Source organism: Nicotiana tomentosiformis, chromosome 2, assembly GCF_000390325.3.
Source record: "Nicotiana tomentosiformis chromosome 2, ASM39032v3, whole genome shotgun sequence".
In the NCBI taxonomy this organism is placed as follows: domain Eukaryota; kingdom Viridiplantae; phylum Streptophyta; class Magnoliopsida; order Solanales; family Solanaceae; genus Nicotiana; species Nicotiana tomentosiformis.
Window position 1 is genome coordinate 27,337,578 of NC_090813.1, and position 20,861 is coordinate 27,358,438.

Consider the following 20,861-nt stretch of genomic DNA (forward strand, 5'->3'; position numbering starts at 1 on the left):
TCTTCGGATCATTGTTGAAGTCGAGATTGAGGAGGTCAAGAACCGATTTGGAACAATTAACTATGATTGATGAAAAACTGATGGTCGCAGTTTGCCATAGGCAATTGTACCAACAAAGAATGGACCGTGCCTACAACAAGAAAGTGCAGCCCAAAAAGTTCAAAATAGGACAATTCATTCTGAGACGTATCCTCCCACCTCATGAAGAAGTTAAAGGAAAATTGGCTTCAAATTGGAAATGTTCATACATTGTAACGATAGTACTGCAAAAGAGAGTGTTGTACCTGGGAAGCATCAAAGGAAATGTCCCTGAAACAACTGTCAACGTGAATGTAGTCAAAAGGTACTATGTTAGATCCTCTATATATCATTAATGTTCTCCATTTGGGATGAAGAAGGCTTTCTTTCACACTATCCAAATACTCAACCCTTTGTAAACCATTTGAGCCGGCTCTTTTTTTTTTTTTATTACCCTCTTTGGAACCTGGAAGTTATTATGAAAAAAATGAAAAAAAAAATGAAAATACAAAAAGGAAATGAAATGAAAAAAATGAAAGAGAGAGAGAGAGAGAGAGAGAGAAAACAGAACAAAAATCCAAACAAGTTCATGTTTCATTGAACTATGTTTGACTTGATTCCGAAAGGATAAGTAGGCAGCCTCTCTCTGGGGTTAAGTCACACCAAAATAAAAATTCACATTCCCACAAAAGTTGAAACTGGGGCAGATATTACAATGGTTTGGCGATGGTTTTGCCTGAAAGGTTCCAAAGCTGTAATTCAATCCAAATCATTTTTACCCAAATCCTTTCCCAGTCCTTCCGATCAATCAACGAGAATGTTAAGAATTGGAGGATACAATTAATTGGATTGATACAACACAATGAGAGAACTAAAATGAGAGAGTCTTATTGGTGAAAACCCTCACGAGCACTGCAAGGCGATGGTTAGTAAAGAAACCAAAATGAGAGTCTTGTTAGTGAAAACTCGCAAAGAGCACTATAAGGCGATGTCTAGAAGAGAAATGAGAGAGGTCAGTTGGTGAAAACCCGCAAAGGGCACCACTGATCGAAAAGAGGATCCTCACACCCATTAGCATTGACATAGTCTTAGGCCAGGTTTCTCGGTTTCAAGGCAAAAGTTGTGATAAATTTCTGAGAGTCGTACAGTGGACACAGATCGGGCATCCAGTCCAAAAGGCATGTCATGTTCATTGAAGTCCGCATATACTCCAGATAAGTCCTTCTTTCCTTCCCCCGAAAGGGATATCTCTTATCTAAATTCATTGTCCATTCCATTGTTTGTTGTTCTTTGAATCCCTTTCGGCCTAACTTTATTCCAAAATTAAGGCAATGAAGGGATAGCAAAACTGATTTACAGGGCTTTCGTTTGATACAAGCTAATATTCAAGAGGCACCCAGCCTTGGTAGGGGCATCAAGTCAACCCCGATTGGCCATGGTGGCTGATGCTTTGAAATCAAAAACTCTCGAAATGAGGAAATCAAATTGAAAGTGCCTACAAGGCAAAATGAAGTTGAATAGGTTAAGTCCCAAGTGGCTAACCGTTTTGGCAAAGTTTGAAAAGGCAAAGGTTCCACTATGCTCTGAAATTGAAAGTTTTGGACGAAAGAAGTCGAAAGTGAAATGCCATAAAGGCAAAATAAAGTTGAAAAGGTTAAGTCCCATGTGACCAACCGTCATGTAAAAGTTTGAAATCAAAGGCTCTCCGGGGCCAGAAATGCAAGTGGTATTCACGAAACATCTAGTGGCAGGTTGAAATCATCATCAAAAGAAGATGGGCACAAAGCCAAGCTGCCAAAGGGGGCCAGAAATGCAAGTGGTATTCACGAAACATCTAGTGGCAGGTTGAAATCATCATCAAAAGAAGATGGGCACAAAGCCAAGCTGCCAAAGAAATTAAGGTCATAAACCGACCACCACTTTTAAAACTCACAATTTTTCTTTGTTTGTAGCAGGATCAAAGAAGTGCAGAATGGAGATTCCTAAAGGATGAATGTCACCAAAGGTGATTTTATATATATTTTTCTTTTATTTTCAGCATGCATCACTATTACAGATTATATTCGTAGCTTAACCCAGGTAGAACCTATTCGCCTAGGGGGATCCAGCTCATATTTCCAGGTAGAAGTACTCTTCGCCCAGGCTTATTTTTTGTAGCTTAACCCAGGTAGAACCTTTTCGCCTAGGGTGATCCAACTCATAGTTCCGGGTAGAAGTACTCTTCCCCCAGGCTTGTTTTATGTAGCTTAACCCAGGTAGAACCTTTTAACCTAGGGTGATCCAGCTCATAGTTCCGGGTAGAAGTACTCTTCGCCCAAGATGTTTTGCGTAGCTTAACCCAGGTAGAACCTTTTCGCCTAGGGGGACCAACTCATATTTTCGGGTAGAAGTACTATTCGCCCAGGCTTGTTTTTCGTAGCTTAACCTAGGTAGAACCTTTTCGCCTAGGGGAATCCAGCTCATAGTTGCGGGTAGAAGTACTCTTCGCTCAGGTTGTTTTACAATAGCTTAACTCAGGTAGAACCATTTCGCCTAGGGGGATTCAACTCATAGTTCCGGATAGAAGTACTCTTCGCTCATGTTATTTTACAGTAGCTTAACCCAGATAGAACATTTTTGCCTAGGGGGATTCAGCTCATAAGTCCGGGTAGAAGTACTCTTCGCTCAGGTTTTTTTTACAGTAGCTTAACCCAGGTAGAATATTTTCGCCTAGGGGAATCCAGCTCATAGTTTCGGGTAGAAGTAATTTTCGCTCATGATGTTTTACATAGCTTAAACTAGGTAAAACTTTTTCGCCTAGGGGGACTCAGCTCATAGTTCCGGGTAGAAGTACTCTTCGCCCAGGCTGTTTTTTGTAGCTTAACCTAGGTAGAACCTTTTCTCCTAGGGGGATCCAGCTCATATTTCCAGGTAGAAGTACTCTTCGTCCAGGCTTGTTTTTTGTAGCTTAACCCAGGTAGAACCTTTTCGCCTAGGGTGGTCCAACTCATAGTTCCGGGTAGAAGTACTCTTCGCTCAGGTTGTTTTACGTAGCTTAACCCAGGTAGAACCTTTTCACCTAGGGGGATCCAGCTCATAGTTTCCGGGTAGAAGTGCTCTTCATTCAGGTTGTTTTACGTAGCTTAACCCATGTAGAACATTTTCGCCTAGGGGGATCTAGCTCATAGTTCCGGGTAAAAGTACTCTTCGTCCAGGATGTTTTACGTAGCTTAACCCAGGCATAACCTTTTCGCCTAGGGGGATCCAGCTCATAGTTCTGGGCAGAAGTACTATTCGCTCAGGTTGTTTTTAGTAGCTTAACCCAGGTAGAACCTTTTCGCCTAGGGGGATCCAGCTCATAGTTCCGGGTAGAAGTACTCTTCGCCCATGTTGTTTTACGTAGCTTAACCCAGGTAGAACATTTTCTCCTATGGGGATCCAACTCATAGTTCCGGATAGAAGTACTATTCGCTCAGGTTATTTTACGTAGCTTAACCCAGGTAGAACCTTTTCGCCTAGGGGGATCCAGCTCATAGTTTTGAGTAGAAGTACTATTCGCCCACGCTGTTTTTCGTAGCTTAACCCAGGTAGAACCTTTTCACCTAGGGTGATCCAGCTCATAGTTCCGGGTAGAAGTACTCTTCGCCCAGGTTGTTTTTCGTAGCTTAACCCAGGTAGAACCATTTCGCCTAGGGGGGTCCAGCTCATAGCTCCGGGTAGAAGTACTCTTCGCTCAGGATGTTTTACATAGCTTAACTCAGGTAGAACCTTTTTGCCTAAGGTGATCCAACTCATATTCTAGGTAGAAGTACTCTTCACTTAGGTTGTTTTACGTAGCTTAACCCAGGTAGAAATTTTTCGCCTTGGGGGATCCAGCTCATATTCCGGGTAGAAATACTCTTCGCCCAGGCTCGCTGTTCGCAGTTTAACCTAGGTATAACCTTTTTGCTTAGGGGATTCATTTTCATTTCAGTAATATAGGGCACCAACCCCTGGTTACATTTCTTTTTCGTAATACAGAGTGTCATCCCCTAGTTACATTTCCTTTCAGTAATACAGAACGTAATCCCATGACTATATTCTTTTCAGTAATATAGGGTACCAACCCCTGATTACATTCTTTTTCCGTAATACAGGGTACCAACCCCTGGTTACATTTCCTTACCAGTATCAGGGTACACCAATCCCTAGTTGTTTTTCCAATATAGGGTCTCCACTCCCTAGTTTCTTTCATTTTAGATATAGGGTCTCAATTCCCTAGTCTCTGTTTTTATTTTCGGGGTACACCATTCCCGACCTTTTATTGCTTTCAATAAAGAAGTAGTTTAGATATTTGTTACAATAACTCCCGAAATTTTCCTAGTGCAAACTGGGACAGAAAAATTTTGTTCGTTTATTTGTTTTGGTGTCTGAGTAGGTTTTACCTCGAGACACAGGGTTCGAGATGACCAAAAGAAGAAGTCTCAATTCAGAATAAATGAAAAGAAAAAATAGGTGAATCCAAAATGCAAAAGCAGTTGAAAAGATGTGGAATGCTCAAGACATGACTGAAGCCACGAGCATTGGGGTCCTGTTTTGATTAGAAGAAGCTATAGAACAATGAAACTAGCACCTACAGCTAGCAAGCATCAAGGTTTAGATCAGAGTCTGCATGAAAAACCAGTCAAGATTCAAGATCAAGTTTCAGAAGACGCGTAGATATGAATCTTGTAACTCATAGCTGATAGGCTCCTTTAGTTTCTTTTTTATAATAGCAGGACCGCAGACCGGAGCTTCGCCGGAATCTCACTCGACTCCTTAACTCATCATTCCACCATTCTCCTTGAACTACACGTGACCCGATTTCCCTATAACCCGGGATATGTAGGTTGTCCAAAACCAGGACTCGGTTGCACCCTATCTTTTATTTATTTTCCTTTTGAATAACGGTTTGGTCAAAAATTAGTCACATGGCTCACCTAGTCTTTGCCTGAAAACTCTTCATGTTTCCAAGCAAAGAGTGACAGTTGTGAGCACCTAATTTTTGACTATATTTGAATTTTTACCACCTTTTACTATGTAAATATTTTTAGAAATTTAATATATATTTTTTTTAGATTTGGTACATTTTTTTTAATATAGGGTAAGAATTAAAAATAAATTAAAAGGTCAAATTATTACTATTAGTATTCTTTTTATTTTTTATCTTTATTTTAAAATAAAATAAATTAAAATAAACGAAAGAATTAAATATTTTTTTTAATTTTCTGATGGAATTAGAATAATAGGAAAATTAAAAGTATGGAATAAAAAATTAAAAGTAAAAGTAGGTGGAAATTGATTTTTTTTTTTAAAGTAAAAGAAAGTTAAAAATTATAAAAAATAAAAGTAAAAGAATGTGAAAATCTTAAAAAATGAAAAGTAAAAGAAAGATGAAATTAGAAAAATAAGAGTAAAGGTAGCTAAATTTCTTTTTTTAAAAAAGTAAAAGAAAGTGAAATTTTTTTAAAAAAAAAGTAAAATAAGTGGAAATTAATAAAAGAAAAGTAAAATAAGTGGGAAAAAAAAAATAAAGTAAAAAAGGTAGGAAATTAAAAAATAAAAGTAAAGGAAAGTGAGGAATTATTTTTTTTTTAAAAGGAAAAAAAATGGGAAGTGAGAATTCTTTTTAATTAAAAAATAATAAATAAAGAATATCTAAAAGAATTCCGATTTCTTTCCCTCTATAAATAGAAGAGAAATGTGAGGAGAAAAGAAGGGGGAGAAGGAGAAAAAAAGAAGGGGGGAGGGAATTGAGAGAAATTATTTTTTCTTCTTCTACGCTAAGGGAATTTCTACTCGTGTCATTCTTTCTTCGTCTTTCTTTCAAACAATCCAACAAGTCATCACCCAAAATCCAACAAAAATACTTCATAACGTCCTATTTTACACGCCAAAAAGTGAAGTCAATAGTAGAGGTCAAGGATTCTGTTGGAACTCCGGTCACTAGGTTTGATGTTATTCGTCGCTTATGCTTGTTCGACGTTCGTCTGAGTTATTGTACGTGTTCTTGGAGACTCATTTAATTGAAAATTTTGCATTAAAGGTTTATTCTTCCCTCTGTTCTTTTTATCTTATTTCATTTGATTTTATTTATTTTCCTTTAAACTTTATAAATAATAATGTAAGTTAGTCCTTAAATGCTATATGCTTAATTATGTTTTTGGAAATATGGTATTCAAACTTGCTTTAAAGTTGGGAAGATTTGGACCCTAATGAGTTTGGGCTTCAATTGTTGGGTTGTAGGGTATTGGTATATGATGGTTTATTTATTCAAATATCTAAAATCATACACTTCTTCCACAAGTAATTACATAATTCATGGCCTTCACAATAATCTCAAACTTAGGAAAGAAACAAATCATGAATGTGCTAGAATGCTTTAGGCGTACTCATAATTAATTGAATCATCGTGATTATATATACGTTCGAGTGACATAATTACAATTCCCAAAACTAAAATTAAGGTATGCGTTCGCGCAACTTTGGGCGAAACAACCTTAAATATAATAAAAATATTATTAATTGCGTGCGCGTACACGTGACATAATTTTGGCACAATAAACAAAACGGATTCACACATGTGATTCGTTTCAAAGATAATTCCATATTTTAATATAAAAGTGGACAGATAAAACATGAAAACCAATAAATCACAGTTTATCTAAAATTAATTCAAGCTAAGTTGTAGTCAATAAAACGACCGTGCTAGAACCACGGGACTCGGGGAATGCCTTACAACTTCTCCCCGGTCAACAGAATTCCTTACCCGGACTTTATTTTCGCATACCAATAATAATAGAGTCAAACCTTCCTTTGACTAGGGATTCAAATAAAAGGTGACTTGGAACATCCAAAAATTCAATTACAAGTGGCAACTGTGTAAATAAAATAATCCCTATTCTAATTTATCACTTTAATTGGAAAAATTCTTTAACCCACAACAATCCATAACACATATATCTTTTGGGGCAAAACGAGGTGTGACAAAATATTCTACCTTTTCCAAAATAGGTTTAGGACCCTTTTTATACGAGTTGGGGGACGTGTAGGGCCGAAATAACCTTGTTCTGAGTGAAATAGGAAAAGTCACGCAACACAACGTCCAGACCAGCGCGGGCCCTGGCGCAGAAACCAATGAGTTTTTGCACGCACAATTCCTTCTTTGCTTTCAATTGAATTGCCCTTCCCTTTTGTCTTACACTAAGTTGCTCTGACACGGGTACGGGTGTCCGACACGGGTATGGATCTAGAGGTCAGATCCTTTAAGATGAAAATTTTAAGATTCGGGGATACGAATCCTAGAACCGACACGGGTGCGGGGATCGGCTAAAAATAATTCAAATATAAAAATAAATATATCTCTAAATTATGTGGAGTACTTACATATAACTTGTTAATATGAATTTCTTCTTTATTTGTATTTTTGCTATTGTTTCCTTATTTTAGATAGTCAAAAGAATCAAAAGCTTAAAGATTTCAAAGCAATCTTCACGTATAGTTTTTTGGGATCAAGAAAAACTTGTCCTTTTACGGTCAATTGAAATGTATTATTAAGAGTAAATCAAATATAAAAAGTTAGAACAGTGGTGGGCCTGAAACAAAAAAGCCATTTACAGTCAATTGAAATGTATAAATAAGAGTAAATCAAATATAAAAAAGTTAGGACAGTGGTGGGCCCGAGACAAAAATATTTGCACACTTATATATGCTACAGTAAACGTGGTCATAACAACAAGAAAGTAAAAAATGGTCAAAAAACATATCACTTTTTAATGGTCAAAAAGCATATCCTAATTTGTCTCTAAGTCTTCTTCTTCATCCGTTCTTCTCTACACTCACCTCTTCTTCTTTCCTTCTGTGAGTCTTCTTCCCCAACAAAACCTTTTCCATGTCTCTGTTTTTTTCCAGTACAAAACCTTTTCCTTCTCTGTTTGGTCAACACACCCGATCTTGTCTGACAGAATCCGACACAGATCCCACACCGTTACCCGTGTCAGTGTCATGTCGACACGGGTACAACACCCAAATTACCGTGTCCGAGCAATTTAGGTCTTACATTTGGGGGGAAACACCGAAAGGGTGTCCCCCCCCCCCTCCCCACTTTGTCACCTTATTTTATTCTTTTATTTTTCTTTCTTTTGTTCCGCGTTTTATTCAATTTTGCTCCAAATCTCTTCATTTTTACGCTTTATTCTTACACAATTAAAATATAATATTAAGTATAAAGTAATATAATTAACACTCAAAAGATGATTATATGTACTAGAATATGAGGCAAAAATGGTTAAATATATGCATTTTTGACTGAACATCAAGTCCAAAACCTTTTCCTCCAAGAAAAAGGATTAGCCAAATATGGAAGAATTATATTTTCCTTTTCGTAAAAGGAAAAATCAATTATGGTAAATATGTTGCCCTTCCTTTAAGAAATAAGAGAACCATATATGGTAAAAAAAAAATCAGGACAAACACCTAGCAATTCTCCTTTTTGGCTTGAATTTTCTAACAAAATAAACTTGATTCACCGTCTTCACATAACCTTCAACATGTCATATCTCCAAATTAGTTTGTCTAACATGAGTAGCACTCCGGTCAAATTTCTCAAATAAAAATCTTTATCACCGTCAAATAGATTGCGGCTAGAACTAAACCCTCCAAGATGAACATGTCTTGAACCTTGCTCTGATACCACTTGTTAGGACCGGAATAATGAGGTGTCATGCGGAAGCTAGTAAAGCATACCGTCAATGAGGATAAATCAGATTGCAAAAGAGAAATATACCAAAAGAGACACAAATATTTAACGCGGTTCGGTCAATTGACCTACGTCCACGGGCAGAAATGAGCAATCCACTATATAAAAGAAAGTATAAATTATCGAGAGAACAACCTCACAAAGACGCAAACACAAGTGACACACTAACACTTTTCCCGAAAAGTGACACACACTATCACAAGTGAATGTTGCTGAATGAGAAGAAATAATCTCCAATTTATAAAAGTGCAAAGCCTTTTCCTCCAAGAAAAAGGACTAGCCAAATATGGAAGAATTATATTTTTCTTAGAAAAAATTAAATATGTTGCCCTTCCTTCAAGAAATAAGAGAACCAAATATGGTAAGAAAATCAGGACAAACACCTAACACCGACATGAGTGCAACGGTACTTTTGGAGGATTTGGGCAACCTAGTTGAGAAGCATAGCACATATTGAAACGTTTCATGGAATACCAAGTTGTTGGACTGTAGACTTTGTCAAGAACCCAATGCTGCTTAATCTATACATGACTTATATCAAGAACCCAATGTTGCTTAATCACTTCCTCTCACTCTTTGTTTTTTCTTTTATTTTTTTTAGGGGTGGGGGTGGGGGAAGGTGCTGAGGGAGTGACAGTAGGGCTCTAGATATGATTATAGTCTAGGGCTGCTACCTTACGTCTGCCCTACTGAACGGAAGATGCTACCTTACGTCTGCCCTACTGAACAGAAGGCCTCCCCTACTATCAATAACAACAACATACCCAGTATTATCTCACACCGTGAGGGCCTCCCCTACTATCAAGCGAGAAAGAATTTTTCTCGCAATCGAAGTATCAAGTAGTCACTTGTCACTGCTTCCTGATCATTTATCTATTCAAATATGCAGAAGGGAAGGACAAATTGAGGACTGCTTCTTCACCAGAATAGTTGGATAAGAATGAAATAGATAAAATTGAATTATGCTCTAGCAAGTATTCTAAAGGCACAGATTTCTTTCTAACAAGAATTTATTTTTTTATATTGTAAGTGCCACAATCCAAGCCCACCTTGCTCCCATGGTGACTTGAACCCAACCTCATGGTTGCAAGTTATCCCTCTCTTTTCAAATTCAAAAGTTTTTCAGTATGACATAGAAAACTAAACAAGTAATAAATGCCGAATAATTTGAAATCTCATTCCAAGAAAAATTATAATAATTGTTTGCTACTGGGTATTAAATTACAGACTTTCGATTCAATTGCATTACAATAGGATAGTCATGAAAATATACAATGTAAAAGTTTTTTCAACTTTCCTATATTAACAAAGATTCGCATAGAGAAGCAGCGTAACTGCATGTTGATATCTTGCAAATGCCTATTACACTAACGCTGATGGAAGAAAAACTTCACAAAAGCTGTGTAGAATTCTACTAGTGAAATCACTACTGCACAGAAAGCCTGTTTGTCAAGAGCTGTGTGGGCAATAAATATTTGCATGCGCTGAAGGATGTCAAACCTAATGCACAAATCACTTACTAACAATTCTTAGAAAGAAGGACCAATAATCCACATTAATGTAGATATACAAGCTTTAGAAGGCATAATGACTGCAACCAAATAGCAATCATGGGATCTTTTTTGACATTTTGTCATGCACTACCAGTATCACAAACTATTAAGAACACAATGGTTATCATAGAACATAAGGGTACACTGCACATACGAAACTTTTTATTTCTAAGTATCTAGAATAAAAGAGTTCATCATAGAGTAATTAAAAATGTAATACGTACTGTGATGGAACAAGGGGACTATAAACGATGCTCGGATTCAAAATCTCACCAAGAACTAGTATACCTCCACCATTGCCCTCTCCTTTCAAATAATGTGAAAACACTTTTGGAGAAATTCCGCGTGCAGATAGTTGAGATATTACTGAAAGGTCCTGTGGACCAAACCCAAAAATCCCCATCAATTGCTCTATCCATCTTGGTCAGGTCCCCAGACTGAGAGGTACTGTACCTGTTTTGATTTCAAATCAAAGTATAAGCTTCTGCTGAAAAGCAAATGCATGCCCTGGTTAAAAGAGACCATCATAGAACAAATAGAACATTAAAAAAAAGGGCATATAAACATAGAATCGCGAGAAAACAAAAAATTGTTTAAGGATACAAAACGTAAACCATTATGTCAAATGACATCTTCAAAATGTTAGAGCATGCTTGAGAAGCTCAAGTTTATTTACTAACTTTCCCTACAAAAAGAAATGAATGAAGTATTTCTGCACATCTGATCACCATTGAAGCATCACATTACCCATTGAGTAGAGTAAATCATGCTGCCTAGTTACAAATATTTCAGCTAGCTTTTTAGGTGAAGTATGGTCTAATACTAAATCAAAACCTTGGTTAGAAAAACATAAAAAAAATTGAAATATACTCATAAACTGTTACTTCTCTATGTTTCAGATATTTTTGGTTCCATTTTAGCATGACTTCTAATTTTCCAATTTGTAGTCTTTCCACCACCAGTAATGATATTTCTTTTTGCCAAGAAAGGGGGGACCATATTGTAATATGAAAAATCCACCCCCCCCCCAAATATAGAGCTAAAACTTCTAGTGAAGCATGTTGCCTGGTTACGAATAATTTAACTTGCTGGTTTGTGTGAAGTTTGTCTTGCTATGCGATCAAACCTTGACTGCTATTAACACTCACACTGTCACGCATAATGACAAACTTGTACTTCATTACTGATTTATCCAATTTCGTGTTGGCAACTTCTAGTTAGCTAATTAAAGTCCAATAGTATTTCGTCTCCAACTTAGCCATATTTTCACTTCAATGACCGGCCTCATCTAGTGGGTCTTTTCTTTAAGAAAGGCTTGCCACACTATGTAATGATCTAAGCTGTAGCAGAATAGGAGTGACGAGGTGTTGTTAGCTGGGTTCGAACTCGAGCTAATGCCACAAGAAGGAGTAACTAACTTTTAAAAATTAACGGCCGCGATTGAACCTCCGTTAATGAGCAGCAAGGGACGACATTAAGCCACGTCACACTGGGTTGTTATAAACCAGACGAAGAGAGAGAGAGAAAGGGCATAACAGATTTCAGGTCTCACTCCCTTCCACTCTTTTCTCTCACTCTCCTTCTTCTTCTCATTCTCTCTCAGATTCTAACTTCCTCTTCTTCTTCTCTAATTTCTGCAGATCTTCCAGCTATGGAGTCGAGTTTCCATTTAGTTAGCTTAGCTTAATTTTGCTTCTTTAGATTTGTAATTTGGTATCCATTTCCATTTATAAAAAAATCAGAAAATTGACCCACTTGTTTGCAATTGCCTTTTATTATTGAATTTAGCTCAAATCCTTGTTGGATCCTGACATTTGATATCAGAGCCTCGATTCTGCGACTCTGTGGTGAGAATGGCTGAATGAACTCGTCTCAAACTCATGGATGAAAAACTCGTGAAACATGACGAAATATTGGAGCAGGTACTCACCAGTCAGCAGGAATTTTGCGACACACAAACAGGGATTCAAGGCATCCTAGAACTGATTCTCGATAGATTGACCACTCTAGAGAGGCTTCCCAATAGAGTCCAGGGTGATAATCGTCAAGGCGATGGGTTGCTACCTCTGCCAGTGCAGGAGATGAGGCCAAACAGAAATCAGATTATCCCAGTTCCCCCTCCTAAATGGGAATTACCCAGCTTCGAAGGACATGAACCCAAGGTATGGATTCAAAAATGTGAAAGATATTTCAATTTATATCGAACTCTGGACAATCACAAAGTAGAGGCGGCTGCACTTTACTTGAATGGATTGGCTAAAACTTGGTACCACTCTCTCACATTGAGTGAAGGAGAGATCAGTTGGACTAAGTTTAAGGAAGAATTGATCTGTAGGTTTGGGGATGCAGTGATGGACGACATAGTGGAGGAATTCAATAAGCTAAGTCAAATTGGTACAATAGATGAGTTTCTGGGAAAGTTTGAGGATATGAAGGCTCAGATGTTAATCAGGAACCCTCATCTTGATGAATCTTATTTTATCTCTAGCTTCATAGGAGCTCTGAAGGAAGAAATTCGATTTGGAGTGAAGTTGTTCAAGCCCACTATACTGAAGTTTGCCATTGAACAGTCTAGGCTGTAAGAGATGGCTATAGAAGCTGCACAAAAGAAGAATAAAGTTAGTATTAGACCACCAGCTGTGGGGAGTAATAGCACCAGTGTCAAAACTGCAGTGAATCCTACTGTTAAGCCTAATGCATTCAGGCTTAGCCCTGAAGTTTATGAGTATCGAAGGAACAATCACCTGTGCTTTAGATGTGGGGAGAAGTACACGAGAAGAAACAATTGAATTGTTTGTTTGGAGAGATGGAAGCTGCCCTAGAATGCCCTAATGATAGTGAGGACCCTTCCCTTGCAGACTTAATAATTGAAGGGGGTTTAGAGCAAGTTGTGCAAGAAGCTGTATGTATGAGTGCGTTATCAGGGAATAATCAAGGAGTTAACTCCATCTTGGTCAGGGGTTCTGTCAAAAATAGGAACCTAGCATTGCTGGTTGATTCTGGCAGTACTCATAGTTTTATAGATGGGAACACTATAAAGAAGACTGGTCATCAGGCTACTTATTGTCCACCAGTGAGAGTGACAGTTGCTGATGGGAACTATGTCATGTGTACCTCTCACTGTAAAGGTTTTATGTGGAAAATGCAGGGCAGACCTTTCAAGGAAGACTTACTCATCATTCCATTGGGTGGGTGTGACATTAAGCTGGGAAACGACTGGATGAAGACACACAATCCTACTAAGTTTGACCATGAGAAGAACTGTGTTACCATTGGGAGAAAGGGAAATAAGCTGGTACTGCATGGAATTCCAGAAGAAGGCAAGCTAAGTATGATTTCCAGTAAAACTATAGGCAAGGTGCTTAAGAAAGGGCAAGCACTCCTATCTCATTTGTTCATGATAAACTCAGTGGTAGCCACCGGACAGGACCAAGTGGAAAAAGCTATCCAAGCAGTGCTAGAGCAGTATGATGATGTGTTTGCTGAGCCTAATTTACTACCTCCTACTAGAGCACTGGACCACTCAATTCCTCTCAAGCCAGGTGCCATGCCTGTGAGTTTGAGGCCCTACAAGTAGAACTATTATCAGAAGAATGAACTAGAGAGACAAGTTAAGAAGATGCTGACAAATGGCATCATTCAGCAGAGCCAATCTCCCTTTTCTTCCCTAGCTCTTCTTGTTAAGAAAAAGGATGGGACATGGAGGTTCTGTGTCGACTATAGGGGCTAAATGATATCACTATAAAGGATAAATATCCAATTCCCATTATGGATGATTTATTGGATGAGCTTCATGGTTCTGTGATTTCTTCTAAGGTGGATTTGAGAGCTGGCTATCACCAGATCAGAATGAGGGAAGAGGATGTTTTTAAGACTGCTTTCAGAACACATATGTGCCATTATGAGTTCAAGGTTATGCCGTTTGGATTGACGAATGCTACTGCAACCTTCCAAGCACTAATGAACCAGGTTTTTCAACCATACTTAAGAAGATTTGTCTTAGTCTTTTTTGATGACATATTTATCTATAGTGAATCACTGGAAAGGCATGTTGAACATTTAGCTGCTGTGTTTGCTTTGCTGAGAGACCATTCTCTATTTGCAAAAAAATCCAAGTGTTCATTTGGGAAGGCTCAAGTTGAGTACTTAGGCCATGTGATCACTAAGGAAGGTGTTTCCACTGATCTAACCAAGATACAGGCCATGGTTGAATGGCCCAGACCTAGTTCAGTTAAGTCACTCAGAGGTTTTTTGGGTCTAACAGGTTACTACAGGAAGTATGTTGCTGGTTATGGTGCCATATGCAGACCACTTATTGATCTTCTCAAGAAGGATTCATTCAAATGGAATGATGAGGCTGAACTAGCCTTCTCAGCACTCAAGTCTGCTATGACTTCCACCCCAGTGCTGATATTACCTGATTACTCTAAGGAGTTCACAGTGGAAACAGATGCTAGCCATAGTGGAATTAGGGCTGTACTAATGCAGGAGGGTAGGCCAGTGGCCTATTTCAGCAAGGTCTTAGCCCCAAGGCACAGGGACAAGTCCATTTATGAGAAAGAGTATATGGCTCTACTGAATGCAGTTGATAAATTGAGACACTACTTGCAGTTCAAACACTTTGTGATCAGAACTGACCATCACAGCCCGAAGTACCTATTAGAGCAAAGGGTCACCACTGTTGTCCAACAGAAAGGAGTGACAAAATTATTGGGGCTCGATTATGAGGTACAATATAAAAAGGGGGCTGAAAATAGAGTGGCAGATGCTTTATCTAGACAATATGAGAATGGAGGCATCAATCTACCTCGGGTGACTGCACAACTAATGGCTATCAGTACTTCAGTTCCCTCATGGATGCAGGACATAGCTTCAAGTTATGAAGTTGATCCCCAGGCTATAGATCTAATTGCTCAGCTTACAGTTGACTTGCAAGGTCCCAGTGTGTGGCATTATTCCTCTGGTGTGCTCAGGAAAAAAAGGAAGGTTTATGTTGGAAGTAATGGCAACCTAAGACAACAACTGATTGCTACTTTTCACAACTCACCCATGGGTGGTCATTCTGGGCAATTGGGAACACTCAAAAGGCTATCACAACTGTTCTATTGGGCTGGGATGAAGCAAATGGTTATTAACTTTGTGGCGAGCTGTGATGTGTGTGTCAGGAGTAAGGATGACAATGTGGCATATCCAGGTCTATTGCAACCCCTTCCTATTCCTAACCAAGCATGGAGTCATATTAGTATGGATTTCATTGAAGGATTGCCTAGATCAAGAAATAAAGATGTGATACTAGTAGTGGTGGACAGAATGACAAAGTATGCCCACTTCATGGCTCTATCTCACCCTTATACTGCTGCAACAGTAGCTGACTTGTTCTGGAAGAAGGTGCATAGCCTTCATGGAACACCTGAGTCCATTGTTACTGACAGAGACATGGTCTTCTTAAGTAACTTTTGGCAGGCATTGTTTAAATTACTAGGCACTCAGTTGCATTATACTATAGCATATCATCCCCAAAGTGATGGACAAACTGAGAGGGTGAATAAATGTTTGGAAAACTACCTCAGATGCATGATTGCTAGCAGACCTACTAATTGAAAACAATGGCTAAGTGCTGCAGAATAGTGGTACAACACCAACTTCCACACCAGTCTGAAGTGCACTCCCTTTGAAGCTTTATATGGTTATTCTCCACCTCACTTGTCCATTGGCCAACGCCTTGAAACCATAGTTCCAGCTGCTGAAGATGCCGTCATGAGAAGACAACAAATGCAGCAATTGCTTAAGGACAACTTAAGTAAGGCACATGAAAGGGTAAAATATTATGCTGACAAGAAGATAACTGAAAGAGAATTCCAAGTTGGTGACATGGTTTACTTAAAACTCCAGCCATATAGGCAGACTTCTATTGCGCTAAGGAAGAATCTGAAGCTCAGCTCTAAATATTATGGGCCTTACCAGATACTTGCTCGAATTGGTCAGGTAGCATACAAATTAGAACTGCCTCCAGATTCTAAAGTACATCCTGTATTTCATGTATCCCTACTCAAAAGGAAGGTTGGCAACATGGTAGTCGTGCAAATTGTACTACCTAGCACTAGCAAAGATGGATAATTTTTAGTAAAGCTAGTCGCAATCCTACAAAGAGAGATGGTGAAGAAGAACAATACAACAACTGTAAAGGTATTATTGCAATGGTCCAATTTGCCACCGGAAGATGCAACATGGGAGGACTATCACTTTATCAAGGCAAACTTTCCTGATTTTGATCCTCATCCTTGAGGTCAAGGATGGTTTGAAGGGAGAGGGTATGTAATGATCTAAGCTGTAGCAGAATAGGAGTGACGAGGTATTGTTAGCTGGGTTCGAACTAGAGCTAATGCCACAAGAAGGAGTAACTAACTTTTAAAAATTAACGGCCGCGATTGAAACTCTGTTAATGAGCAGCAAGGGACGACATTAAGCCACGTCACACTGGGTTGTTATAAACCAGACGAAGAAAGAGAGAAAGGGCATAACGGATTTCAGGTCTCACTCCCTTCCACTCTTTTCTCTCACTCTCCTCCTTCTTCTTCTCATTTTCTCTCAGATTCTAACTTCCTCTTCTTCTCTAATTTCTGCAGATCTTCCAGTTATAGAGTCGAGTTTCTATTTTGTTAGCTTAGCTTAATTTTGCTTCTTTAGATTTGTAATTTGGTATCCATTTCTATTTACAAAAAAAATCAGAAAATTATCCCACTTGTTTGCAATTGCCTTTTATTATTGAAATTAGCTCAAATCCTTGTTGGATCCTAACACACTAATCAAGGTCATTAGGAGCTTCCTTTGGTTGACATCTCCTTTTTAAAATGCTTTAATAATTGGTATCAGTTCCACATACACACAAGGGTACATCCATATAGCCATCTAAGTAATCACACTTACCCAAAAACAATTGGTGCTGAAGAGTTGGCAATCAGCGAGGTTGCGAGGAATGTGTCAAAATATAATAAATATGACACGTAATAGCCTGTTGTACCACTTCCGTCTCCGTAACGAAAGGTGTAAGCGCACTGATTTGTTTCACTAGAGCACTCAGTTGAGGCACACATTGGATCCGAACAAGAGATGAGAGATGAAGTTGATGAGCTCGCAGCATCATAGAAGTTGAGCTCAACCTGCAAGAACACAAGTGTCCAATATAATAATTTATACAAAAAATCTAAAGAAGTAACAATAATACGAGCTCTACCCCAAGTTCACTTGTTCGAGGACAGTTGTTGCAGGAACGACATGTAACCCACAAGATATCGCTCCAAGAATCAATCTGCACATTGTATTCTCTTGGCGGAGATCCTAGTTTTACATTTGTATAATCTATACTATATTAAAAGCACGAACGCCCTTAGCGAAATGTCGTTCGCCTTTTTTACCCTTCAAATTTAAAGTTTACACTAGACAAAATAGTCATTCAATTATTTTCCTAATATTTAGGAATATTCATTTAATTAATTCCCTACTATATAGGAATAGTCATTTAATTAACTTCCTAATATCTGGGATTTTAAAATTAACTAAAATTTGACTTATTAGTAAATATTTCCTTATTTTAATTATGTAGATTAATCCCACCAAAACTTTTTTGTCTTATAAACGTGTGTAGTTAACATTATGACTTAAGGTAGTAGTCACTTTTTTATTTTGACATTTTACTTAAACGAGTAATTGATTAAGTTGACCTTATACCATTCAAACAATTTGTTTGTAAATTTTTCCCCTTTATTCAACGTATATAGACATTAGGAATGAGCATTTGATAAGGATTTCAATGTTAGTTTAATATTGATTTATCTCCTTTATTAATTATTTTATATTTTTAGATACAAATTTTGTTCACGATATTTAATTATTTATTTAATATTAAATTTTTTAAATCAACTAAAGTTTTAGTTATTAATAACTCTTTATTTGAAATAGATAAAAAATTCTAATATTTTAAATTTTAAATCAATTAAGATTTTACTTTAAATAAATTATTTACTTTTTTGAAGTTTGTACCATAATTATAATACATTCCATGTTAAAAATTTTAGTATTTAGGATTTAAAAATTAATTAAAATTATATTTTTAAAAAGTTTTATATAATATTTAAAGCTACACTCAATAATTTTTGACTTGCAAACATCATCTATAAATGTATAGAATTTACTCAATAATTGTAAAATAACATATAATCAATAAATAGTTTTCTATTGGCGTATGCAAACTTGAAATAATAAGGATGAAATAATAGAAGATGATATATATTCTAAATGAGTTATAGTTAATTATTTTTCTTTTTATTTTTATAAATATTATAACAAATGACAACTCCGTATATTTTTATATATTAGTTTATTATTGTAAATTATTGACTCAACAATAGTCATTTTAAAACTTAAATTTTCACTTATTAAATTTTATATGAATTACAGGCCAACTCGTCGTGATAAAAGTAATTGTTTTACTTGTTTGTTCGATATTAAGGCATAAAAATAACAAAATATTTCATAAGATATTCTTACAAAATTTAAGTACTTTCATTGGGTTGGATTTGGGATCAACATATATACTTTTATAAAGTTATATATTTTATTTTTATTAGAACTCAAAGATACTGTTTAATATAATACTTATGTGAGTTTTTGAAAATTAATTACTTATTGATGTGGGGAACACGCGCAACGTGCGTACCCTAAAATTAGTAAAAGCTAAAATAAGCAAAGAAAACTAGAAAAAGACGATGGTCAATAGCATTCGCTGTGTAGAAAGAGACATACATCACAATATATGCTAATTGCTACCGGCTATCATGACCCAAAATTTCCACCTTCGGACCGTGATGGCACATAACATTTTACTTGTTGGGCAAGCCAATGTTAGAATAATATTATCTATTTTTAAAATAATTTTTAAATTTATTAATAATCAAAGAACAAATACGGAAGTAAAGTCTGAAATGTAGTGAATAATCCATCAAAACAACGATGTCTAAATACCATCTCAGAATTGGTGTCACAAGTGCACGAGCTTCTAGAATAGTACAAATAAAGGTCTGAATAAAATAAAGCTATCTGAAAATAAATACACAGGTAAAGTAAAATAGACGGGGACTTCAGAACTGCGGACGCCATGCAGTTATACTTCAAGTCTCCTCCGAGTAGCTGAAATCCGAGCAAGTCTATGGCACGCCGATAGGACCAACTCCGAAATCTGCACAAGAAGTGTAGAGTGTAGTATCAGTACAACCGACCCCATGTGCTGGTAAGTGCAGAGCCTAACCTCGACAAAGTAGTGACGGGGCTAAGGCGGTTCACTTACATTAACATGTACGCAATATTAATAACAACAACAAATAATAAAAATAAATCAGGTAACTCATTTATAATAATTGAAGCCAACTCAGCAGTCATAATCCATTATTATTTCGCCTAATTCTGTTGCAGCGTGCAACCCGCTCTCACAATATATTCACATTTAATTCTGTACCCGCTCTCCCAATATATTCCTTTTAATCAAGTCTGTCATATATTTATTTCAATCAAGTATATATATAGACTTTTAAATAAGTCTGTTGCGGCGTGCAATCCGATCCCCCAATATTAAATTTTAAATAAGTCTATTGCGGCGTGCAATCCGATCCCCATTTTAAATAAGTCTATTGCGGCGTGCAATCCGATCCCCCAATATATATATATATATATATATATATATACTTTCATTTCCGTTGTGGCGTGCAACCCGTTCCCCCAATATAACTTTAAACAACTCATAAATATAATAAAACTTACTCCAATAAATACCACGTACAATGAGAAATTATTAAGCATCAAGACACACAATAATTATAATTTATTTATGAACCAAACAATGACAATTAATAATTTATTATGAAAATCATAGAGAAAATAGGTAGTTTAATATTTAATATGTTAAATGTCAAATAGCAATTAATGCACATAAATCAAATAAATATGTAGCAATTATTGCAGGAATTCAAGATTTAATATTTGACAAAGAATAAGAGAGAAACACTTGTTATAACAATTAATTCGTATATTAAGACAAATTTAGGATTTTCAAATAATTATGCAAACAATTAATTTGACGATATATAGACGCTCGTCACCTTGTCTATACGTCGTTCACATGCATTTCACGTAACAAATAATTTAAGGTTTCTATTCCAATCAATAGAATACTTACCTCGCTTTGCAAATTCTAATCAATTACTCAACCACAATTTTTCCTTTTAAATTTGTCTCCGAAAGCTTCAAATCTATTCACAAACAATTCGATATATTCAATACTAATCATAGGAATTAATTCCATATGAATTTATAAATTTTTCGGATAAAAATTCGAAATTTATTTAAATATTCGACAGTGGAACCCACATTTCAAATCCTGAAAAAACACGCAAAATTCGAAAATACCCGTTCCGATACAAGTTCAACCATACAAAAATTGTCCAATTCCGATATCAAATGGACCTTGAAATCTTAACTTTTCG

General features: G+C 36.8%; 1 pseudogene; it reads right to left on the reverse strand.

Annotated features, from left to right (window-relative positions):
- The window catches only part of LOC104112994 (aspartic proteinase 36-like), a 32,712-nt pseudogene that overhangs the window by 9,544 nt on the left and 2,307 nt on the right, over positions 1–20,861 (reverse strand).